At 38.3% G+C, this 26,875-nt stretch overlaps 1 protein-coding gene across 9 annotated transcripts in view; it reads left to right on the forward strand.

Annotated features, from left to right (window-relative positions):
* The window catches only part of LOC102999060 (cyclin-Y-like protein 1), a 785,789-nt gene that overhangs the window by 165,273 nt on the left and 593,641 nt on the right, over nucleotides 1–26,875 (forward strand). The gene's annotated exons all lie outside the window — the stretch shown is intronic.

Raw genomic sequence — 26,875 nt, forward strand, 5'->3', positions numbered from 1 at the left:
ATCTGAGTTCAATCCAAACTTTATTACGTACTTGCTTATTATTATTACTTATCTCAAACAAGTTGCTTTACCCGAATTTTTAAGCCTTATCTGTAAAATGGGGGGTTGTAATTCTCACTGCCTCAGAGGGTTGTTTTGAGGTTTAAATGAGGTAATAGTTGTAATATTCTTTGGCAAAGTGCCTAGTAAACAAATAAGAAATCAGAAAATATTGTGTTAATATCAATATTAATTTTTTTTATTCTATTTGTCACTTAGTATTTACCATAGAGCAAAGCATAAACAGCTTCAGAACAGGGACTCTATCTGTTTATATTTGAGTCTACCATGGCACCTAACATAACAACGATCACATAGTAGTTGCTCAGTAACATATAACTGATGAATTATTTCTTCTTTTTCAGTCTGCTTTAGTAGGCTTTGAGTTCCATTATTAAAACTTGAATATAGAAATAATTTTGTCATAAATAATGATTTTAGAAACAATTCCTGGGCTATCATCATATATAAGTCATTTCTACATTTTCCTTTATATGTGTGTGACCATGACAGAAGAGTATTTCAGAAGTCACGTTGTACTGAATTTATATTGAATACCCTGATGATACAGCAATAGATATATCCTGTCTCAAAAAAAAAAAAGAAAAGAAGATGAGAAATACCATTGTTTTTCACCTGTCTTGCCCATAGACATTTCATATGTTAATGAATATAAATGAGAAAAGTAAGACCTATTTTTTAAATTGAAGTATAGTTGATTTACAATATTGTGTTAGTTTCAGGTGTACAGCAAAATATTAAGTTATACATATATATACTTTTTCGGCTTCTTTTCCATTACAGTTTATTACAAGATATTGAATGTAGCTCTCTGTGCTGTATAGTAGATCCTTACTGTTTATCTATTTTATATATAGTAGTATGTATCTCTTAATCCCAAACTCCTAATTTATCCCCTACCCCTTTCCCCTTTGGTAACCATAAGTTTGTTTTCTATATAAGACCCATTTTAAATAACTCATATAAATAACTTGCCTAAGGTGGTACAACTAGTAAATGGCAAAGCCAGAATTTGTTCCTGATTTCTTAGATGCTGAAGCCCATTGCTCTACTGATATTCATAATGAAGTCTTTTGGTTTTTCTCTTAATTAGTTGATCTTACCAGAGTGTTGAGGCGAAATATTATTTCTGGCACATGGAAGCCACCGTTCTCTGCTATTACTTCCTTTTGTGAGCAAGGAGACCTTGATTTCAGCGAACGGTTTTGGTGCCAGAACTATTAGAATTCCAGAATCATTCCTTGTTATAGATACTCTAAAATAAGAGGTCTATGCAATCACAGGACTGTTTTCTGATTTCTGTAGATGTTGCTCTCTGTAGGACCACAGGATTATTTCTTAATGTTTCCATGTAGACTGTTTCTACCTTTTCTTAGAAATGGTTTGACTCATGTTGGAACCGCTGGTATTTCTGAACTACACCCTTTCCAGGTAGGCTGTCACGGGCTATCGTTTAGCGGAAGAGACTGCCGGTGCCTAGCATCTGTGCCCAAGAGGCAGTCCAGGTCACTGTCTGATGATTTCATTTTCTGTTGGTAGCATCACTTTCCTGCTCTGCAGTCAACAGGTCCAAATTTGTGGTCTGTGAACAAATGTATTTCTCAACGATTTCATATATGTCTGTAGGTCTCCGGAGAAGTCATTAATTAGAATCTGGAGGGGATGGTGTAGAAAAATAAAGCTCCACTAATGGTGACAAAGTAAACGGAACAGCGATTCAATTCAAACTCTGGGTGCCTAGGAAATATTAGATAGAGAATCTCCTGATTATCTCACAAATCTTTAACTATTTGGTTATGTGCTCCAGCAGAGAAAATCTATCAAAACTTTTTTTAAGGTAGAAAAGAACAAAATCCCCCAGCTTTTACAGGTAATTCTACTTCTATTTTAATGCCACTCGGGAACTGGCCTCTTTGGAAGTTCCTAAGCTTATAAAGCTGGGAATTCTTCCCTTCCTCACCTTTCTGACTTAACTTGCAGTTACAGAATCTCACTAGCAACTGCAGTTAATGCATTGATTTTAACTGGAAACCCAGAAGGAGTGAATGCTGAAGTCGGCTGAACTCTTAAACGGTCCTGGGAGACCAGAGTCATTTGCACATTGGAAAACAGCTAATGGGCCAGGGAAGCAGAGGTTAGTTGCAGGGCCTTTCCTATGCCTCCCCTCCATCACAGTGAGAGAGATCACAGATAAAAAGTCTTCTCATGTGACCTGCTAAGGTACCTATACCTCATTCTTTTGCTTTATTTTCACTTTCCTTTTTCTTCATGGCTGGATATTTTAAAGAAATTCTAGGCTGAGGAAAGTAGAGTGGAAAATGCTGAATCCTTAGTGTCTAACGTTGCAAAATTCCATTAGGTAGTGTGATATCTTAAAAAAGGCACGGGTTTCATATATGGGCAACATAAAGAGAATACGTTTGGAATTGTATTATAAACACATCGTTCGACATAGCGTGTTAAGATCATAGAATTTTCTGATAGGCAGCCTTGAGTTGTTAGGCGGCTGATTACTCACAAGTTTCTTAATGTCTCCAGCCTCGGTTTCTTCATCTATAAAACAATGATCATAATAATAATGCCTTCCCTATGGAGTTTGCTGTGAGGATTAAATAAGATAACAAGTTTAAAATACTTAGCACCCTGTCTGATAAATATCAGCCCTTGGTTAATGTCAGCTGTTATCAGTATCATTATCATCACTATTATTTTGTTGTCTAAGCGTTCAGGACACTGCCTAGCTAAACCCAAAACAGATCTGTTTTGCTAGGTCTCAAATGTCATCTTCCTGGAATTTTTTTCCCTTCCAAATGACCAAGTGCTGCGTTCACAGCAGGTTTGAGTTGTCTTCACACTGCTGCTTTCCATGACTTACTGGGGTCAGAGGTCCTCAGTAATGCTCTGTGTGACTCCAGCCCCAGACCCTCCCCTGTGGGTATGAGATCTGAAGGTGACAGGCAGGGTCGGCAGAACCTGCCAGAATTACAGAGACCCCTCTGTGGATTGTGGGAGAACAGCACACAAGTCTGTCATGGACCAGAAACGAATGACCTTGCAGCCATGGAATCACTTCTCATCCAGATCATGGCTAACTTTTTCCAGAGTGTAATTTATGGCATCTACAGTTACTTTTGGACATGCTAATGTGTTAGTTCACTTCTAGCTTTTCAGGGTAAACAGTATGTGAGTCATTAGTGAAGAAAGGGCTTTCGCCTCCACCTCGAGCTTTAACAATCATGCCATCCCTTCAAAACTGTGCTGTTTTAGGTTTGTTGTTTTTGTGGTTTTAGGTCTCTAAATAACTTGGGTTTAAGGCTGCAGGTCGCTGGGAGCCTGCAAGTTCTTTACTTGTCTTCCCAAGTTCTGCCTCAAAGCCATTATTCCAGCAGGGAAAGTAGAGAGTATAAATTACTCCTGCATAGGAATGTTCTCCCCTCCTTCCCCTTTCCCTACCTCCTTTCCACCCTTTATTGACCTTGGAACATCCCATCAACAGCAGCAGCTCAGAGTTCTATATAGCACCCACAGCTTTAATGCTGGTTTTGTACCTATATACTGCAAATCTCGTGGCAATGGTTTTGGTCCCAGAGTATGGGGGTTGGAAGGTTTGGCGTGGAGAAAAAGAGAAAACAAAGAGAAAGCAGGGAGGAGAGAGGAAAGAAGGGAAACAAAAATGGAAAAATAGGCTTACACAGTACAGATGACTTAGTTCTCTGCTTCTCTTAAAACTTGCTTTCTTCAATACATTTTCCATTCTTTCTCTGTACATACAATGGTAACCTGGTGGAATACTGATGAGGCCAGAACGACATTTGAATCTCTCTCTGTCGCCCGCCTACCCACATCCCCAGTTTCCTTTTGGGGGAGGAGGAAAGGTATCAGCCCCTGGTTTGTCCCTTTACTAAGCTGCATCGTTGAGTAAGAAACTGCCACCCCAGGCAGTGTTATTACTGGGCGGATGCACTGCCTGTCCAGTGCTTCCTGCACTGGCTCGTCTCTAATTAAAGTACTTGCTATGAACGATTTTTAAGCACCGGAGCTTAATGAAGTTAGAAAAAGGATTTGGATGCAGTTTGTGAAGACTTCAAATTGTTTGAGTTTTTTCTCTCGGGAGAACTGTAAAGTCTGGAGGCACTTTGAATTACTTACAATGTATTCCATTTTGTTCTTTTAAAAATTTCTCTTTTAGTGGTGCAGAGGTGAAAAAAGCCCAGTGCCCACCTTCCCCCTTACCCCCCAGGAGAACACTGTAACTCTTGCTTTGCAAAGTGGCTTCTTGGGAATTTACCAGTCTTTGAATACTGTTATCTAATTAAAGGGATGGCTGTGTCTTTAATTCTCATTGGCAGTTCTACCTTTGACCCTGCAGTATTAGGAGTTAAAAGTAAAGTCGCATTCATCCAAGATAACCCGAAGCTTGTCCATTTGGGTACTTAGCCCTTTCACTGATGCCTGGAGCTCTGGGCCTCAGAGATACTGGGCTGAGCAGGAAAACAGTGATCTATACAGTTCCGTGTAGATCTATGGAGTGAATTTCTCCAGCCATTGGTGGGTTACTGCTGACCAGTCAAATGCTGGCTAATACCTTCTATTAGATATCGGAGTGGCCGTAATTTGTCGTCGATAGCTATAATTAGGTTTATCTACCCTTTTAACCAATACCATAATCTTTACCAGATTGTTATTGTTTGGGGCTATTGAGAGAAATTCTGAAAAAACTGTTCTAAAGATTGATTTCAAAGCAGTTCAACCCTTTAGGGATCCTTCCTTTTATCCACCCCTTATTCATTTTCCTCTCAAATATTCAAATGTCTTCTCAGAAGGAAATGTCATGAAGGCATGTCATGTATCTGAAAAATAATTAATATAATTGACAGGAATGTCGGTTTTCTGCTGAGGTGTGTTTCTCCTAATCCCGCTGTGCAATCTTTAATATTGATCTAATTGTTAGGGAATCTTGTCACTCTCCGCTTACCCTACCTGGGCTAAACATTTTCAGGACTGAAGATCCTTGCGCTTCATAACATTTACATCTGCACTAGAATAATCGTTTGACAAAAAAATGGGTTTCCTTTCTCTTATGTGCTGGGGCCTGTGTCCATAACATCTATGCACGGAAGGGGTACATGCATGTATACAGTGCCTGCCTGCAGTTGACAGTTTATTCACTGTGTACATTGCGTATCATATTGCAAATAGCACATCAGAGTGTTGGAATCTAGGCAATCAGAGTTCAGCACTTAAAGTGTCCAGGTTGCACCTGAACTAGCTGGAACCTGCCAGCCCCCGCAAGCCCACTGAGAGCATCTGTCTCGCCACCGCCTAGCTCATGCTGTCTCCTGTGCAGGCCCTCCGATTCTTCTGACTATGAGCATAAATCATCCACCTGTCAGGAGCTCTTGCTGCCTGGATTATGCAATGTGCCTGCCTTCATTTGGAGGTGGTGAGAGCAGGAGATTGCTGCAAATCGTCTGCATTCATTTTAATGCCATCCCAGCCTTTCTTTAGCTTTAATGAGGGGATTAGGGTCGTGACAATGACTTTCAGAGACAATAAAAGTCTTCAAGATTCTGGAATTTGCTTTGTATGTTGGGGGAGAGCTGAGTTTGAGATTTCATTTTTTTTTTTTTTTTTTTTTTAAATCCCAAGTAAATCATGGTTTAAACATTTAGGCAAAGAGGCAGGGTATTACACACGGCCAGCTGTCTACAGCTCTATTTATTGGCTTTATAATAGTTCCGTCCAGCTGATGAACTTAAGATCAGTCAGATTTGTGGCTGATCCTTCATGAGTTACTTTTATCTTCTTTCAGGAGTTGCTTTTACACGTACTGGGGAGACCCCATCCCCTACTCCACCCACATTTCCCCTTTGCCTCTTTTTCTTACTCTGGGCTTTAAAAACTAGAAACTCTTTAATAATTTCAGCTTCCCTATCTGTTGACTAGTAAAGGTGAATCATGTTATTTTGTTTTCTTAAATACCTCTAATTTGTATTTTTAATTTTGATCATCCTGGTGTATTTAGAATAACCTCTATGCAAAGATTAAGTTTCTACCCTCCCTCACCAACTCACACACCAAAACGTATTAACTTTTAATTAGGAAAATTCTCTAGTCGTGTAAGCTGACATATGTGTGTGTGTGTGTGTGTGTGTGTATATATATATATATGATACATATAAAAACATGAAGTTGTCAGCTTCCTTAATTAGTAGACCTTTTTGGCATATTCAGATCTCAACCAAATCGAGACATAACTAGGACTGTATTCACTTGAAACTGAGAGAATGAGAATTCCACTGACTCCACTGCTTTTGAATAGCCAAAGGGTTTCACAAATGCTCTCATCACATCTAGATACATAAGTGGCCATGAGATCAGAGGATTGAAAGGAAACATTGCTTTAAAAATGGGACTTGTATCAGTAAACCATCAGCTAAAGTCAGACTAGTGAAACATGTGGTTATGTGTGTATTGTAATATCTTTTTTAAATGTTTGAAAATAGTTCAATATAAGAATATTAAGGAATTAAATCATATGGTAGTTTACTGGGCAGAGTATATGTTTTTCTATAAGGTTCTTTTACTGTCACAGAGCCTGAGATGAAGTAGGTGTTGGATTTAAATTCCGACATCGGTTTTCTTTCTTCGAAGACTTCGGGACCTCCTGCATGTGTTTATTTGCTAAAGGTGGTGTTCAGGGCACCTCAGGAGTAAGAGAATGACAGTTCTCTGCTGGCTTCTTGTACCCCTGCTTCCTCATCCCCGTCTTCTTTATACTTCTTCCACTATCAAAGCCAGAGAGCCATCCTGTTTTTCTTGGGTACAAGTGTGTGAATTTTATTAAAATCTGAGACACTTGTTAGTGTCTCACAAAGAGTAACAGCTTGACATTCTTTCTACTTCGTGTGTGTATATATGTGCATGTGTACATATTTGCATTATATATGTATATAATACATATATATGTATGTGTATGCATTTTCTATACACCCAATATGTATGTATGGTGCACGGATTTTATACATGTATAATATATATACATATGTATGTTTATGTGCTTTATATACATACACTGTATATATAGGGGGCATGTATTTTATATACACATTAATATACCTACACATATACATATATATGTACCAACCCCTTCTGAGAAAATACCTGAGTTAGAGTTTTGTCTTAATGCTGAACACACTGAGATTTGGTCTAGGTTGGGGGGTAAAATAGCAGGAAGTTAAATAATGCTCTAGAGGCCTGGGCTCTTTATAAAATCATTCTTCATAACTGAAGAAAAACGGCTTTTTCCACAACAATAATACTTTTTAACATGTTTGTCACACACCAAATTACTTAATGTGTTCAAGTGTGATGAAAACACATTTTCCCAGTTGTTGGCAAGCCAACACAATGTACCAAGGTAATCTAACCCTCAGATCTTGAAGTAGGAGCTTTCTCTCTGCTGTGAAGTCACAGATTCTCACAGAGGAAGTCACTGAGAGACAGTCTCTCTGTGGGAGACAGTTGGAACAGTGCAATCTCCTGTGGGTGTTTCTGGGGAGACAACTGGCCTCAGTGAGGGAGGCCTACAGAATTTGGAAGCCAACTAGGCAACTGGAAACCAGTTAGCTTCTCACTCTTCTTTCCAATTTTTAACATTTTAGAAAAAGCATCCATTTTTTTTTTTCTCCTTTTCCCCTTTTCCCCCTCTGTGGTAACCTGATGGACTCAGCTTCCTGGAACCAAAGTTGTGTTTCATCATCATTTTTTTTTTCCCCGTCACTGACAAATCTAAATCTAGGTATATTTTTAAAAAAAAGGAAAACAGGAACATTTGAAGGGATAAATGCATCACAACACAACACTGACAAAATCTGATGAAAAATCTCACTCTTTTATCTATGGAGAAATTAGTTTTATCATCAGGAAAGCATTCTCTTTTCATTTTCTGAAAGGTGCTTTTTGACAGACCCTTTGCAGTGGACGTCACACTCACAAAACTTGCTGTCACAGGGCTATTTGAATATGGTGACAGGCTCATTATCATGTTGAAGACTCCTGACAACACTGCAGAGGGGAAATGGGCAGGGCTGCCAATCAGCTGTTGAAAAGACTGTGGTTGAAATAGGGTTTTTTGTTCTGAGAACACTAGTACAAATTGACTGCATTAATTCTTTTTATTGTAGCCGCGCACACTGTGGTTAAGGGCTCGGGAGGGTTTTCATTATCAAGCCCTGTTTTCAGCAGGTTTATTAGCTGGCCATAAAAATTTGTTCCCAGCTGAAATTTGGCAGAGGTGAAAGCCGTTTCCTATAAGGTTTAAGTGTGTGTGTGTGTGTGTGTGTGTGTTAGTTTTACTAACAGTTAAAAAAAAAGGCCAAAAATGAAATTTGATCAGCAGGTGGACAGAACTTCTGAAGTCTTACTATAATTCAGTGATCGTTCTGTGTTGGAAGAATAATTCAAGCTGATAAATTATGATTGTGATTTGGGACATCCAAGGCTCTCTGATCACAGAGAATGAAAGAGACCCTCTCTGATCACAGAGAATGAAGCAAATTGTTTTTCACAGCGCTCGTCTCGTTTGTCATCTGCTTCTGACTTCACGATAAAACAATATGTGCTTAAAAGTCAAGTTATTTCCCCAATATTTCCAGTGACTTCACCATTCACCACTTCACCAGGATTTTGCTTATAATAGTGGTGTCAGAGTTTTCATTTTTGTGGGTATGTGTGACCTTTTTCTTTTTTTTTTAAGCAAGGGAAGAATGAACTCACTAGAGTATCTAAGATACTATTATTCACGTAGTGTTCGAATACAACAAGAGACAACCAAAGGAATTGTAAACTGACTTTTTTTCTTACTTTGAGCCCTGTGAATGTGGGTATGACTTGGTATTTTACCTAAGTCTCTACTTTAAGGGCACCAAAAAAAAAAAGAGGATCAAATTCTTACGTTCACATAAAGCAAGGGTCTTTCTCTTCATAAGTTTTGTATAACTGTTTCTAATGATCTCTGTTTCTGTTCAGTGCCTGTGTTACTTCCTGGTGGTAAGACATTTCAGGAACCCACCCACAAGAGGAACATTAATTCTCTTCTGCGGCTTGGTGTATTGCAGCATTTACACACTTGATTAGACTCTGCTCTGGTGAAAAAAAAATTAGCATTCTTATATAAGAACCAAATTCTCCCCAGGGGGTGACTTAGCTCTTGGAGGTAATAAGTCCCATAGGGGAATTTTACTTCCCTCCCAGAGTTACTCCATTCTGACTTAACTCACTATGTCTTAAATTTGCTTCTCACAGTGCTATCTTATATCCATACATACCCGATGAGCAAAATTATTTGGCATCCAAACATGTTTGGGAAAAGATACCTTTTTTTCCTATTTTTATATTTAAGAAAACAGAACCCTGAAATGCCCACTGTCAGCTCATTGGTTTATGTGCCAACGTTTCCCTGGTGTCTTAGTTTCATTCCTTCGTTTATTCATTGACCCACTTAACAATGGTGTATTAACTGCCTCTGTTGTTTCAAGCAGGATTCTAGGTGATGAGGACCAACAGTGAACAGGAGGTGAAGGACTTTACTGTCTAGCCGGTGGAGGGAAGGAGGGTTGGTGGTGGGAAGGAGGGTTGGTGGTGGGAAGGAGGGCTGGTGGTGGGAAGGAGGGTTGGTGGTGGGAAGGAGGGTTGGTGGCAGCAAGGGGGCATGGGAGCACGTGGGTGGAGTATCTGATCCAGTTTCGGGTTGTTGAAAAAAGTGATATATAAGATGATATCAGAGTAATGCGCACCTGGTGAAAGATAGGGGACAGGAGAACAGAGCTCCACGTAGAGAGTCCATTGATGCAAAAGCTCAGAGGCCTTGAGAGAGTTTTGCTCTTTGGAGGAAGTGAAAGTTGCTAAGTATGGCTAAAGGCTCATGGCCAGTACAGAGGCAGGCTAGTCATGTTGAAGATGGAGTCAAGGTCTTGATATTGAAGGATCTTGAAATCTCGTTAATGATTTTAGACTTTGACTGAAGTTAATGAGTTTTTGAAGGTTTGGTCCTTGTTTTGCATAGGATTAGATGTATGTTTCAGAAAGAACTCGGTAGCTACATCTTGGGGAATGAAGGAATGAGCCAGTGGTGTTGCCTAGCCTTGCTGTCACTTTTAAGGTTGCATTTTGTTCATGTCCTTTATTCTGTTTATTTCTGTGATCTTTACCCAATCAAATTCAAAAGTAGGAATTTTTATTCATATGATGGTAATACTCAAGCTCATGCTCATTCATGTGCTTCTCAACTCCAAAAGTTATCAGAGCCTATTCCAAATTGGCTTGTAGCTTGAGTCCTTAAGATCTGATCCTGTCAGGCTCAATGGATTATTTGTATTCACAGAGTGGTCCCTGTGAGTGTAGAAAGGGCACGGATTAACATTTGTGGCACTAGACTCTAAGATCCTTTCCAACTCTAAAAGTCCATTATTCTAATCATAAGGATATCGTATGCAGATTAATCAGTATATCTGAAGAAAGTATACCATCAGGCTCTAGGTTTATAGTAAAGTTCATATTCTATGAACATTGTAAAATAATTATCCTCCTACAGGAATATATAATATGTTTTCCAGAGAATCATACTCATGCTAATGTGATGAAGTTTTCACCTAATTCCAGGCACACCTTCTATTCTGTAAATATAAAAGAAAACATAGGACTGTTTTCATTTCCCTAATATTTTAAACTTTATCACCCAGTATAAGGAAAAAAAACCTTCTTGATCCGTAGAGCATATCTCACAATTATCAAATAATAATTTAGATTGAACAAAACTGTACTAACGAAGCTTCCATACTAGAGAAAATAGTCATTTGCCTGTCTTTTATTTCTTGACAGGATAGCCCTCATTGACCGTAATGCTTATGCCGTTACTATACTGAACATTTCCACTTTCTTCAAGTAAACGTGTTGTCAGAATTCTAGGTTTCTGTCCAGGGATTTGGGAAAACATAAGTTACCTAACCAAAATAAAAGCTTTCATACCTTTATATAGATATTGCTTCCTACATTTATTTCTTAACCCTTCACAGCAAAGTTGAGTTCGTTCTTCTTAAAGCTGGCACTGTGCTGTAAAGAAAAGCATTCCACTAGATGGAGCAGAGTAGAAGGAGAACTAAGCAGGAGTGGGATGTGTAGACAAGCTGAGTTGGCATCTGAGAAAGCGAGGACCAGCCACAATGTGACCAGCATGGAAAGGAAGGGAATGTGGGGGTAAGGTTGCATGGCAGCTAGAGGTAGAGGGAAGTGGTAAAAGAGGAAGCATTATGAGTGATCAGGATGTTTGTGAATAAAAAAGAATGGCACCTGGGAATGAAGGGACTTCCAGTTTTAAAATCCATAGCCACAAACTAGTTATTTTTGTATGGATTAGAGACATTTTAGTTATTAGTGGCATCCACAAGGAACAAGTCGTTCTATATGAAATCATACCATGAAAACCCAATGTAATATCCCAGTTCTGGGAACCAGTGCCTTGGAAATGGGTTAGAAAATCTACTCTTGAGGATTTCCTTGACCTTCAATATATATTAGTGGCCACAAACGCACTGCTTTTCTCATGCATTAAGTGTTTTAGGCTCTAGCCGGGTCACTGGGCACAAAGATATGGAAGAAGAAAGCTTAGCTTCATGGAATAAACTTATGGTACAGCATTACTGCTTTAGCTACAGGCTACCTGTCTCTCCTTGCCCTGACTCTGTCTCAATATTAGTAGCTCTTTTACCGCCTCTCTTGAGCATCAGCTGATTATCACTGCTTTTGCCTTGTGGAATCACACAGAAGTTTATATTGATACTTTCATGCATGTGAAAGTGCTTCCTTTCCCCTCCTTCACACTTTTCCAGGCTAAGTATCTTTAATTCTTCCCTAAAATAATGTTCAGGCCCCTTATCATTCTGGTTGCTTTTTTTGAAATTATTTTTTACTTAATAAGTAAAAATAATCATAAGCGTCTTCTTAAAAGTATGGTTCTCAGACCTGTAGTGCTGATGTTTTACGACTAAATACTGACCACCAGATCTGTTGGATCCCTTGGATATTATAGAAGCTCTTCCCAGACCACTGATACTGTTAACCTTCTTGTCAGCTCTAATCCTCAGGTGTTTTTTCATAAATCATTATCTAGTTTTGATTCCCTTAGCCTTTAGTACTTAACTGACTTTTCAGCCTAATCGTGAATTTTACTTCTAGCCTTATTAGATTTTTTGAAAAATATCATCTTGAATTGGATCTTATAGAATCACTTTGTCATCCTGTATAACCTATACACATCTTCTTTGGCTCACCTGTAAATACTATAATACATTTGCGATCTTTGTCTTCACGCCATTGTAACTAACATTGAGTAGGACTCACCATAAAAATTCCCAATCCACCTCTGGAGTTCTCCTTCCTTGTAAATTGACACCAATTCATTAATACACATAATTTGAGTATGATAGTACATCCAGCTGTGAGTTCACCTAACTCTAATGTCATTCAGCACAAACTCTCCTATATTTACTATCATCCACCCCACACGTTTCTGTCTTGTCCACAGGATTTTCATGGTGATTTTGTTAAGTATTTTGTTGAAAGCACTGTCAAGGTGTCTGTGGAATTCCTGTCACCTACTAGGAGAGTAACCCCATCAAAGAAGGGTATGAGGTTTTTCATGGTAGGACATGATTTGACCTTTAAGTTTGTTTTTTGGGTATTTTTCCATTTTAAAAGGATTAACTGTTCATTATAGGAAATGAATGTGGATAGTGCAGAATAGGAGGAGGAAAAAAAATTCACCACCCAAAGGCAACTACTGTTTATATTGTGTGGTTGAGTGTGCATGTGGTTGCTTATAGGGCCTTGAACCTAATTCTCTCTAAAATTTAGTAAGGGATACACATCAGGATCTGTAGCTTCTAAAATCCTCTGTTTCCCCTTTCTGGAGAGTCTAGACATGTTCACATCTATAGATGGGGTGCTTCTAGTTCCCTGGTTTCTCAAAGATTAAAGAAGCTGCATCATTAGTTTCATAAGGACCCTTTCCTGGTAGTCTGGTTGTGATCTCCTTGGGTCTAGCATTTTGACTTTTATTAAAGTGTGTAAATGCTCTCTTATTATTTTATTTTGTGGTGTATTCAGTTTCACCCTGCCCTGGTTAGAGGAGCATTTTGTTTGATGGAGGAAACAGGCAAAAGCAAACAAACAAACAAACACAAAAGCAACAGCAATATAGTTTACTGTCACTTGGTCATCTGTTCCTGTTACATTATTTTACCAGCCAGGGCACTTGGTTGCGATCGACAGAAATAGACTTTAGTGAACTTAAACCGAAAAGGAATATACATAGGCAGGGAAATCGGTAGCTCAACAGTCAATGGGAATGCTAGAGAAACAGGCTCAGGAAATGGGCAGTGGAGTGACTGGACCACAGCCAAGTTCATGTCCGGGAACATCCCCTAAAGGACGCTGCTGTGGCCACCACAGGAGCTGCTCGCACCAGGTACTGGAAGCTGCTGCACTGGCCCTGGAGTGACTTCTCAGCAGTCCCTTCTTTGAATCATATTCCCTATTAGGAGATCAGGCAGGGGTTCTGATTGGCTGAGCATGTACCCACCCCCTACTGCTGGGGTTCAGGTTAGCAAATTGTCTGGAGTTTTAATTGTCCTATGTTGGGAGTTGGGATTCTCCTCTTCCCCAAGATTCACACACTAGTGGATGCTTGAAATATAAGTGGCTGGTACCAGCCGTTGGGAAATAAGTGCATACTTACTATAACCATCATTCCTGAGCAAATGGAAAGCAAGACAATGAAAACAAACTAAAAGATATTTGGTACTTGGACATCCTTTATAAGCCTTGGCTAGCTTGGGAGTATGTGTTTCTTATTTATAATTTCTTTTTGATTTTTTTTTCCATTTTTCTCTTCTTTTACTTCTATTTGTTTTTGTGTTTGTTTTTTAAAAATTTAAATTTGTGAAAGAATGGCCTGCAGTGGGGATGGCGTATTAGAAAGTTTCTGGGCTAGAACCAAAGTGTACTTGGGTCTGACTTTTGACTGTACCACTTAGTAGCTTTGAGCCTTGAATAAGCCATTTAGCCTCTCGGAGACTCAAATTCCTCATCTATAAAATGGAAATAATAGTACCTACTTTGTAAAGTAATTGTAAGAACTAAAGAGAAAATGTTTCAAAGGATTTAGTGTATAGCAGAAGTTCAATAAATGGTAGCTTTACATTACTGTTAGCCGCGTTGGGTTCTGAAGATACCGTATTCTTTTCTTCCCTTTTGAGATTGTTAGCAATTTATAAGAAGAATGTAAAGGCTAATTAATTCTCTAAAGCCTGACTTTCTTATTGGAGTCAGCTCTGTTTTTAATCTTTCAATTTTTCCATTTTGAAAGCAAATTTAGAGCAAATACAATTTTTATTTTTATTTCTCTGTGATCCCTTTAGTCACACATATATTTCATAGTTATAATCATAGTGCATACATTATTTCTTACATATACTTCTGTAGCATTCTTAAATGCCATGTCATTAAAAAATCAGTGTTATCATTCACCTAATTATTTGCTTCATGAGGGTCATTTGTTGTTTTCCCTCCATTATATATGTGATCATCCTATGTAACTTTATAGCATTTTTTTCTTCTTTTTTTCTTTTTTTAAAAAATATTTATTTGGTTGCACCAGGTCTTAGTTGTGGCAGATGGGCTCCTTAGTTGTGGCTTGCAGGCTCCTTAGTTGTGGCACATGGGCTCCTAAATTGTGGCATGTGACACACACATACATACACACACATACACACACATACATACACACATACACATATGTGGGATCTAGTTCCTTGACCAGGGATCGAACCCGGGCCCCCTACATTGGGAGCACGGAGTCTTAACCACTGCACTAACAGGGAAGTCCTGCGTTTTTCTTCTTTTGCATCATTTCTTTTAAGATGATTCCATGAGGAAGGGAAAACTGGGTCAGGTTGTATGGGCAGTTTTGTAGTTCTTAATATGACATAATTATCTCTCTGAATTTTTTTACATCTATGTCTATATATACATATCTTAGAGTTTAAGGTACATGGCTGTGCATTGCCTCTTTCACTATTGTAAACTGCAAGATTACATGACCACTTATTCTTGAGATTTCTTTCACTTCCACACCCACCAATATTTCTACCAACAGCGCTTCTTTAATGTAAAGAATGGCACTGTTAATTCCTATAATATTACCTCTTTCCTTGAGACATGACATTATCAGCAAGCTAGTCATGAATTTAAACATTTTTTAGACCAAAAATATGATAACGATGCCCATTATGCATTGAGAACTGCAGCTAGTTTCATTCATTCATTCATTTAATAAATACATGTTTATTAGCTACTAGGTACCAGTTGCTCTGTTGAGTTCTGGGGATAAGATGAATAAGGCATGAATCCTGTCCCCAAAGAGTTCAGTCTATATGAAGGACAGCAAGGAATAAGACAACAAGAATTGGGATATTGTATGTATGCAGAATGTGCAAACAAAACACCAAGAAGGATGGCCTGATTTAATCTTGGAAAATTAGGGAGGGCTTATTGCAGAGGTGACACCCATATCTCACCCTAAAGGACAAGGAGGAGTTAGGGAAGCAGAGAAGGGGATGTGAGAGAACTCCAAAGAGTGGAAGTAGAATCTATGAAGGAGAACGGCACCTTTATGGGACCACGTGTAGTTCAGTTTAGGATCTCAGAAGGGAATGATGAGAGATGAGGCTGGCAAGACAAGCTGGGTCCTGCTGAAGAGGGACCCTAAAGAGTATATACCTAAAAAAACACTAATTCAAAAAGATATGTACACCCCCGTGTACATAGCATCCTTATTTTTAATTGCCAAGATAGGGAAGCAACCTAAGTGTCCATCAACAGATGAATGGATAAAGAAGATATGGTACCTATATACAATGGAATACCACTCAGCCATTAAAAAAAGGACAAAATTTTGCCATTTGCAGCAACATGGATGGACTTGGAGGGCATTATGCTAAGTGAAATGAGTCAGACAGAGAAAGACAAATACTGTATGATAGCACTTGTGTGTGGAATCTCAAAAATACAACAAACTAGTGAATATAACCAAAAAGAAGCAGACTTACAGCTATAGAGAACAAACTAATGGCTACCAGTGGGGAGACAGAAGGCAGGAGGGGCAAAAGAGGGGTAGGGGAGTAAGAGGTGCAAACTATTAGGTATAAAATAAGCTTCAGTGGTATATTGTGCAACATGGGGAATATAGCCAATATTTTATGATAACCATAATTGGAGTATAACCTTTAAAATTTGCGAATAATTATATTATATACCTGTAACTTATATAATATTGTACAGCAACTATATGTCAATAAGAAAAGAAAATCCTCAAAAAATAAAAAAAAATTTTTTTAATTAAAAATAAAGAAAGATTGTCTCTAAAGAGTTTCCATTTTATCCAGACAGTAGGGAAACAAAGTGAAGGGTTTAACCTGGGGGCTGATATGATTAGATTTCCAGTTTTAGAAAGATCGTCGAACTATATATAGTGTGGCCAAAGGCAAGGCCAGTTGCAAAGATATTAGTTAGGAATCTGCTGCAGTAATCCCGGGTAGAAACAATGACAGAGTGAAATCAGAGATCAGTCCTGTTGGGAGAGAAGAGAACAGAATCTGGAGGAGGAAGGTAACGCAGTGGACAGAACGTGATGAGAGGGATGCCAGGCAGGGACCTACACAGGCATCTCTGACTTAGGCCACTGGGTCAGTGGTGCTGCACTAGAGAACCCAAGATGAGGAGCAGTACTTGGGGATGAAGTGGGAGAGGGATGCATATAGCTTTTGCCATGCTGATTTGAGGTGGGATGGATGAGCAAAGACATCCAGGAGGCAGAATGGATCTTCATCTGGGCTGATGAGATTCTGGGAGCTGTCAGGGTACAGATGATAATGGAAGCTGTGGGGAAATTTCTTTAAAACAGAAGAGTGAGTTCAGGACAGAATCCTGGGGTTGCTGATACTAAGTCAAGGAGAGGGGAAGGGGAATCTATAGGAAATTAAGAAGATCAGAGAGGTGGGAGGGAAATCCAGGAGAATGTGGCATCACAGAGGCCAAGGAAGTGGAGGCTTAAGGAGGGAGTGGTCAAAAAAAGTGAAAAGCCATTGAATGTTCAATTAAAAGAACTGAAAAGTACTTTTGGGCTTGATAACAAAGAGGTCAAAGCTGAACTGGGCAAGAGCAGTTTTATTAGAATGGTGTGGGCAGGAATCAGGTAGTGGCACTTTGAGGATTGCATGGAATGGGTGAAACAGAAGTAAGGAGCATGGACAGATGTCCCCCCATCTTGACATTAAGGGAGGAAGGGAGGGGAAGGTAGAATAGTGGCTACAAGAAATGTAATAATAACAAAAAATAATTGAGTTATTAACCATGTCATTCATGTACTCTTCTGAGCACTCTGTATGTATGTTTGTGTGTATGTATGTGTGTGTGTATATGTGTGTGTCTGTGTGTACGTGTGTGTGTGTATGTGTGTATGTGTGTGTGTATGTGTGTGTGTGTATGTGTGTGTGTGTGTGTATGCTCATTTGATTCTTGCAACAACCTTATAAAGTGGTGTTATTGTCTTCATTTCACACATGAGAATACTGAGATACAGAAGTTAAAAGGCTTTCCCAGAGGTCACGTAACTTTTAATTACAGGAGCTGGGATTTGAACCTGAGAAGTCCACTCCAGAGTTCAGATCTTAATCGTTAGAGAATATTGCCTCTGATATTACCATCTCTAGCAACCCAGAATTTTGTTTAGGGAAGCATGATGTTCTCAGGTGAAAAAATCAGAAGCAAGATGGTATGGTAAGTATGAACCTCATATAGAGAACAAATGTTAATATAGATTTTTTTTTTTTTTTTTTTTTTTTTGCCTATAAAACCACAGTACAGAGTTTGCCTAAGTGTAGTTAGGACCAAAGTGACCAAAGGATGCTGTGGGGACATTCTCTATGTGATAAGGATTGATAGGTAGGGTGGGCTCGGTTTAGAGAGACGTTGAGAGACAGCTGAGGTAGTTTAGAATTAATGTTAACAAACAGCGGGGAGCCAGTATGTGTTCCTAAAAAAGGACCAAAGCTATTATTTTTATGAATTCTAATCCTGTAGAAGTAGTCAGATCAGATGAGAGAGGAAAGAGACAGATGTCAATTGTGCTAGGCTGGGAGACAGTTCCATCGGCCCAGGTATAAGGTGCACAGCGTCTGGTTGAGGGTTGTAGTGTGTGCAGAGAGGCAGTTCTGACAGTTTGTGAAGAAAGGATGGAGGGATTTGGTGAGTGTTTGAATGAGAGTTGGGCGGGGGGAAGGTGGGGAACAACTCAGTAAGACTCAGTTATTTCACAGAAGCAAAGTAGGAAACCAGTGGGTGGAAAAAAACGGAATTGGGACATGTGGAATGGAAACTGGTATGAGAAGAAATAATCCACCAAACGCATATTTGTTGGGTGCTTTCTCTGACCTGTGATCCGAGCCCTCTCATAAGTACTGAACATGGATTCAGCATGAGTTGAGTTCAGATATGCTGGGTTTCAGGTAATATTGGGGTATCCAAATCAAAATGACTCACAGCAGTTAAAACCACAAGGCTGGAGTCTGGGTAAGAATTTCAGGGACCGAGTTATTAACTTGAGAACAGTAGCCTAAAGATGAAGGTTGGGTCTTGTATGGATTCAAGTAGAGCCTTGAAAAAGAATGTCATTTTTTTCTTGTGTCTCTGTGTGAATTTCCACGTGGTATTGAAGGCGGGTATGCCGAATATTCATTTCAGAGTATATTATCTGCTCCAGATAGGGCGAAAAATAATGTCTTGATCACCTGCCATCAAATATCTCATGGCACTTTTTTAGAGTTAGCACTTAGACCCCAGGGTCATGGCCAGAGTCTACTGTAAGTCATTGTTTCTTACTTCTGGGAAATTTTGACAGGTTTCTTAGAGGTCTGGAATTATTTCTGTTCTAAACTGTCTCCTATTATTAGACACTGTTAAGTATCTGAATACTTTTTCATCTTTGCAACGATAAGTGAACACAGGAACAGAAACTCACAGTATTGCTAGAAATGAGCAAAGGCAAGTTTCTATTCATGGTTCTAGGAATTTATTCCTCTTTAGATTGTTAGTGCTTAGCACCCTATTGCCTATGATTTATGGGAGAAAGAGACCAAGGCTGGCCTTTGGTGGTCACTCATGGGGTTTTTATATCTCTCTGGGCTGTTTTCTAGGTCTTAGTGGAAACTATATTGACCTCGCGTATTTTGGGGAAAGGGAGAGTGTTTCAGATCTTTTGCAAATAATAGTAGTCTGGGAATATGGACTTGGCTAGTAGAGTTTGATTTATAAATGATGCTCCTGCTAGAACAGTACATTTGACCACGTGGATATACACCCTTGAGCACAATAAATGTATACTCTCTATGTAGACCTGCCTTTGTTATATACTGCCTTTGTTACATATTTGTTTGTGTTTCTGTGCATTTTGCTATACATGCACACAAAAGTTATTTATGGCCATCCCAGCATGCAGAGATCCTAGCAGATCCTCAATATATTTGTCATATTGAGTTACTATTAACTTTAGCATCTTTCTGTCTGTTAATGAGACATGGGTACCTTTTCAGAACTATACGGTCTAGTGACCCTTGTAAGGTTATCCTTGTAAGGATTTGTAAGCATCTGACTAGTTTTCAGATGTCTTGCTTCCTTCCCTGTACCTTCCAAAGTTGGTAAAGTAACTCTTCAATTTCCTTAGACACTCAATAGCAGAGCTTTGTCCCTGGCACCTTTCCTGCTCTGTCAGAAGAACAGGGGCAGGGAATCTTTTACATTAGTACTTTCTGGCCTCATTGTATGGATGTATTGCTCATAGGATGTAGGAATTTAGCTAGATAATAATGATATCATCTATGTGGGTAATGTTAATCTATATAATGCTGCAAACAAAATCTGCCCTGTTCCCTGTTCTTAAAAGGTAGAGTTAATTGATTTTGATGGATGTCAAGTTTAGTCATAAGTTGCATTGAACTGTGACTATGAAAGTTAATGTTTTGAACTCCTAGGAAAAAAAAAAGAATAATATTGTTAAAATGCTATCTTCTACAGGAGGGATTTAGATTAGTTTACATATCTTTAAAAGTGCCAATCTCATCTAGAAATATGGAAATTCCTTTCAAATATACTAGTAATTTATTTATTTTGAGACTTCAAAAGGCTCAAATCAATGTAGAGCATATTGGAAAAGAGAAACCTGTAATCAGAGTGATTCATATGCATCTAAATTTCTTCTTCAGGAAAAGTCTGACCTTATAAATTGAGCTTACAAGATGCAAACACCAATAAAAAGCATGGCCTACTAAGGAAATGATTGTGTGCACTATTTTATGGGAATAATATATATAAATATATAAATATATTTATATATTTTATAAATAAAACTATGTATTATATAATTTCTTACATTTATATTATATTTATATATAATTGTATATTATAAATATACATATTTTTTCTTTGTGTTCCATCAGAGCTATTTAATAGAAGGGAGAAACACACATTTCTCTTAATATCATAGTGAACAAATTTTCCATTATGTATAGATCACTTTAATATGTTCAGGGAATTTCAGGTATAGGGTCTGTGCCCCTAAAGGGCTGTTGATCTAGTTGAGAAGGATCAAAGAACACCTAAAAGGAAATATAACAATTCTCAGGAGCATAGAAGAGGTCCTGTATAAATAAGCCAGACACTAGTTATCAGAGTTGAGTTCCTAACTAATTAAAGATGACCAGAGTGTTTTAAGAAATCTTTTAGAAGTGGACTTTCTCCCATTCTTAAAGAAATGTTAATTCTTAGAACTTCAGAAGTCAAGAGGAAAGACCTTCCACAGAAGAGTAACTGTGGCCAGTTATATACAGGTGTCACTTAAGTCACAGGTCTAAGTGATTTTCAGGGTACGGTAAGTATCATTCTGGCTCAAATCAAGTTTTGGGAAAGGCAGAATTTGGAGATGAGGATGGAGTTGATAAGGCCCAGATCGTGGAAGGTGTTGCTAGAATTCCAGGCCAAATACGTGCACTGTATCCTGTAGACAGTCGACATCAATTAAGGCTTCTGTGCCTTAAGAGAAGTGATGTGTTTAAGGGAGAAGCGTGGATGGAGGGAAGGCATGGAATCTAGTCAGCACATCACTGTGGATTTTTCAAGGGTTGAACAGTGAGGATCCACACGAGAGTGATGGCAGTAGGCCTAGAAAGAGATGGACTTGAGAAGCATTTCAGAGGCAGAGTTCACCCCCCTCAGAGCCTGACGGGATTTGGGAATATTATTGGAAGGAGTAATAATCACTTCATCAGAAAAATCAGTGGAGCCGTCCACTGCAATTGATTAATCCTTGTGTGCCATCAATCTCTATTTCTGAACAACAGAGCCAAGATGACTTGGGAGAGTGAAATTTTGTCTTCTGTGGTTGGTGACCTGCCCCCAAATGGCTTGATTAATAATGAGACATTCTGCTTCCTCAAGATGACAATGAGGGAATGGCATTGTTGAGAACTTCAGGTGTTGACTAGAGATGAGAACTATCTGAGGGAAGCCTTTTTTCTAAGGGGCGTGGCTTTATCATAACATTACCTGTACGTGTTGGTTAAGGTCCTTCTGCATCTCCTTTCCCCTCACCTGGTAACAACACACAAGGCTGCGACCAATGGTATATTTGATTGGATGTATGGAATAATTACTGTATGTGGCCCTCAATATTGTACCTCTTTGTCAAGCCTTTTAAGCACATATCACTAGGATGTATCTTTTAGTACTATATGAGGTAGGCAGGCATACTTTTCCAATGAAACTTAAAGAAAAGAAAATTATTGAAATCGAATAATACATTGGATTTTTGCCCAACTGGATAGGGTAGGTCAAGGTTAGTGCTTTGAGTGCTTTAGACTAGAATAAGTATGCAAAATTTTATACATAAATCTCACTTATATGCCACTTACAGTGAGTTTCTGCTGTGGATACATATCCAGGGCTGCTTCCAGTCTAATCCATATTCATTGGCTGATGTAAAAGCAAAATAAGATGGGAGTCTTCATTGGAAAACACCCTGCATCTTGACATCTGGTGTCCAAACTTTATGTCAATATTGATACTATCTCAAGGAATAGCAGATTTCAGATTGGTGAGCCAAACGTGTTTAAAGATCAGTCCTCTTTTCTGCATCATTCAAAATACTGCTCTGCCTTGAACTATTTTCTGAAAATGGAGGATATTTCAGTAGATGTTCCAAATGGTAACTATAGTCACAGATCAAAGGACCATGGATGAGAGGAGATAACTATCTTATAAAAGTGTACATTCTTGTAAATATTTATATTTTTTGTCCTTGAGGTCAAACACTGTCAACATTTTCCTAGGTCACATATAAGTGATTAAACTCCTTATTCACTTTGTGCCAGAGTGTAATGTGAATGAATTAGAATTAGTGAAGGAAGGATTGACTTATATTATTTAAGTAATTACTCCACCCCACCAAAGTACACACTTACTGTCAAGAGTAGGCCTCATTAGTTCTTTTTCTTGGTTCGACATTAGCTTGGTGGTGTGTCCTTGTCCAAACTCTTTGAGAATAAGAACAATTGAATGAATGAATATAAAAGACTGAGTAGGACTTTCTGGGGGCAGCATAGCATTTAAACTGGCAAATTGGCTCTGTGATGGGCTGATCTAAAATGTATTAAATAGTGATGGTTTACAATTAGAGCTTTATGTATATTAAGTCATTTCATCCTCAAAATTACACTAAGGATTAGGTGCTATTTTTAACCCATTTTGTAGATGAGAAAATTGGGGAACAAAGATATTAAGTAAATTGTTCAGAATCACATGGGTACATTACAGGGCTGGGATTCAAACCAGAAATTGACTTCCCAGCCCAGGCTTTTAAAGACTATATTCTACCATCTGTTACTATAGAGTAGAGCATTCCTAATTATATGAAAAAAACCAATTCTACATGTATGAAGAGCTTTTTTAATATCAAAAGGGCTTATTCTTTAATTTTTGAAACGTTGGGAAGGACCATGAAATGAAGAAGGTTGTATGCTTTGGATCTTCTTGAGTCAGTGTTAGGTATTCAAGGTTTCTCTAATTCAAATTGAATGAACTTTTCAGTTTAAAAACATTTTTAGGTATTTTACTGACTAGATATTGTGAGTTAAATTTGACTCTCTGCTAGCCACATGTATTGGGTGTTCTCTGTGGATTATTCAGTTATCAGGTCATTCTGGGTATCTTTTAACTCTTCAACTAAACAAACCACTCTGTGTCGTGAAAGATGTAATTGAATTTTGATATTAAGCTCAAAAAAGATCATTGGGAAGCTGAAGATACTTCAGAAGAAGGGCCCAAATACATTGCAAATTATTGTTTGTGGTCTTTTGTCCTCTGTCACCAGTCATGCCTTTCAGAATACAGAACTCCTGCTTGGCATTAGCTAGACTCTTGCAGGAAAAAGTTAATGTCCTACCTCTAAAGCTAATATAGCTGCCATATAAGGTGCATGAAACTTATTTGGCAGCCAATGACAGTGAGAGACCTTAATTCCTATTTCTTTGAAGAAGGGAAACAGGAACAATGGTGATCATGGGCTTTTTGATGAATTTGTTACCACCATAGAATGAAGGCGGTCCCAAAAAGTTCTGATATTTTTTCTTTTTTTCTTTAGATAATACTTCAGAATGCATCACTTGACATTTTGTATTTCATATTTTCTATAAATTTCTGATTATAAGAATCTATAATTTCTATAATTATCTTCCTCTCTCATACACATGAGCATGTGTATACACACACACACAATCAGAACGGTATGATATTAGGAAGTCTTTCACTTTTCTGATTTGATAGTGTTAGACATTTTGTAAAGTCACTAGACAGGAAAACAAGGAAAATAGCTAAGGACTCATATATGGCGTGGCCTATTTATTCCTCATTGGATTTTGTGGTGCTGCATGTCTTGTCAAATGAATTGGCCACCATGAGCCTCAAATTCTGATAGATCCTAACGGGTTCTACTGAATGTGTTTGCCAGTAAATCACTCGTCCCAAGGAAACCAAAGTGACCTGTGTCAATGGCACGGCTACTCTCAGCAGACTTGGTTGTTGACCCCAGGCCACCCATCTTTCCTGAGTACCTACATATATCTCTCCTTGAGAATTTCTGCTGGCCTACTGTTTACTCAAGTGCGTTGAATTTACAGTGATCACACTTAACCTTACACATGTAAGGTAAAGAAAGCAAATCCCACTAATATTTTAGTTTTATGGTCTACACTGGATCGAGGTGCAAAGTGTGAGGGCCCATAGTTTTGAAAATGATTTTCATCAGCTTTCTAAAATGCTGTGAAAAATCAGCTTCATATTTTATATATCAAAATGCTTAAGGACTTGAACTTGCATAAATATTCTAAAAGGTTTTAAATGAAAGTGAGCCACCTATATATATACATATATATGTGGGAGAAGTTATATACATATTCTTTACTTACATATATGTAAATCAGGTGATGTCCATGTGTAAGTGTTTAGCCGAGCAAAATCAGACTTGGTGCTAAAGGAGGCTAAGGTTGCAGACTCAATTCCTATACAGCCTCTTTAGTTAATTCTGTCCTTAATTCATAGATTGAACCCCTGACCCTTGGTCATATTTTGTGTAATATCCCAGCTGGTCCAAAAAGGCAGAGTGAATGAATGAGTGCAACTCACCCCACTATTGGGAAAACAAGCAAATTTATCAGGGTAGATCCATAATGTATCTGTTCTTTTGAGGGCAAGTTTAATTTTACTCTCACATTCAATGTGATTTTGATATTACTATGTAAGTCTTGTTAAAATATGTAAATAGGGCATTTGCTAAACTGTCTTTATTTAGTGCTCTTTTTTAAGTGATCATAAAATTTTAATGACTATTATTACTGATACTCTAATAAGTACTTCAATGAATTTTTTGATAGTTAAATATAATTTGTATGCTACTCCAGAATCTCAATATGGGGATTTTAATATTGAAACATTACTGTAAAATATTCATGCCATCAGCCTTCCATATTGCTATACCAAAGAATAAATGCATGTTGATTTGAACTTAAATCTTTCTGACAGTCAATGGTTTGGGTATCACAGAATCTTGTAATGCATTAGTCATTCAGCTGAGGGAAAGGGACCTGCATTTTCAGAGTACTAATAAATTGATGTTAAAAACCATTTTATTCTAGCCAAGAAGTCTCCTGCTTTATAGTATAATTTTGGACATAAATGTGGGTTACTTACATAGAGAGATAACCTTAATCTTTCAGTAGCAACAAGTGCCGGGTGAGGTTAAGGCCAAGAGTTGAGCATTTTTGTTATCAAAATGTTATTGGTCTAAACTTAAGGACCACAATATGTGATCATTGCTGAATGTTCAAATAATTGGCATTCTTTTGAATTCCGCTCTGTGATATTATGTTTGCTCACATTGTAAGTCTTTTGAATTCCGCTCTGTGATATTATGTTTGCTCACATTGTAAGTCTCCTACACCCCGGAAGTTTTTTTTTGTTTTGTTGTTGTTGTTTTTAAAGCAGACCAGCAATTAGTAGGAAAAGTTTCCTCTCCTGCGCCTGTCATTAGCTTGAGACCAAACAAAGCAGCTCATGAGATTGCGTTCATGCTGTTTATGTAGACATTAGACACAGGAACAGGTTTTTAACAATATGACTGCTTGGGCTTTATGTTTCACAGCATGAAGCATTTTGTTGATGCTTTATCAATAGTGTCACCTATTTATAAGCTTCAGCCACTGTTCTTTTAGTGACATTCTCAAGTGGTCTCCAGTTTGGTCAACATCAGCCACTCAGATGCACTTGTGTTCTGTTGCTGGAAAAGTTACACGGGAAGATGCGAGCTTTAGCTAAGGAAAGTCTGAGAAATTGTTAGAGGTAGGAAAGTTCACATATAATTAACATATTATAGCAAACATTGAGGACGTTGAAAAGAAACAGATCAGATGAGTTTTATCTTATAAAGATGTCATTTGACAGATACAGAACAGTAGTCTTGCTTGAAAAGATCTCTACATACACTGAGAGTCTTATATTCCATCAAAAGAAGAAAAAGAAAAAAAAAACAAAAAAGCCCTGAGGTGCCAGGAGATCCCTGTGGGGGGAGAGCTGTCTGTGCGTGTATCTCAGGGAATCTTTGGGGGACATTTATCCTCATCTTGGAGGTAGAGGGAAGATTTTAAAGTTCAGAATATTTCTGCCACCTTCCTCTTTCCTCCCCTTGTGCTTACTTCCAGGCAAAGGTGAACACCTGCTTTATATCCCCTGTGTCTAATAGAGAATCTACATCAAAAGCAGGAAAGTGAGAGAAGAGAGAGGAAAGTGAGGAATAGAGATCAGCTCGTTGCTTTGTGGCAGGTTATAAAATCAGCAAAGGCCTTTGCAGACCCAGGAGCCAGACAGAACTCACAGGAGTAGAAGTAATCTGTTAACAAATGCAGGCCAGTTGGCCACCCCAATGACTGCTGTTTGTCAATCACAATAGGTACAATTCTAACCTATTTGCATTTATAAACAATATGGAGAAAGTGCTAGATGGGATGAAGGGGAAAATAAAAGTCAATCTTTCTAAAATTTTTCACGTGGCATTTTTTGACTTGGGAAGGATTACTGTGAAGAGGACATTTGGCAAACC

The sequence above is a fragment of the Balaenoptera acutorostrata genome, chromosome 1 (genome assembly GCF_949987535.1).
Source record: "Balaenoptera acutorostrata chromosome 1, mBalAcu1.1, whole genome shotgun sequence".
Lineage (NCBI taxonomy): Eukaryota > Metazoa > Chordata > Mammalia > Artiodactyla > Balaenopteridae > Balaenoptera > Balaenoptera acutorostrata.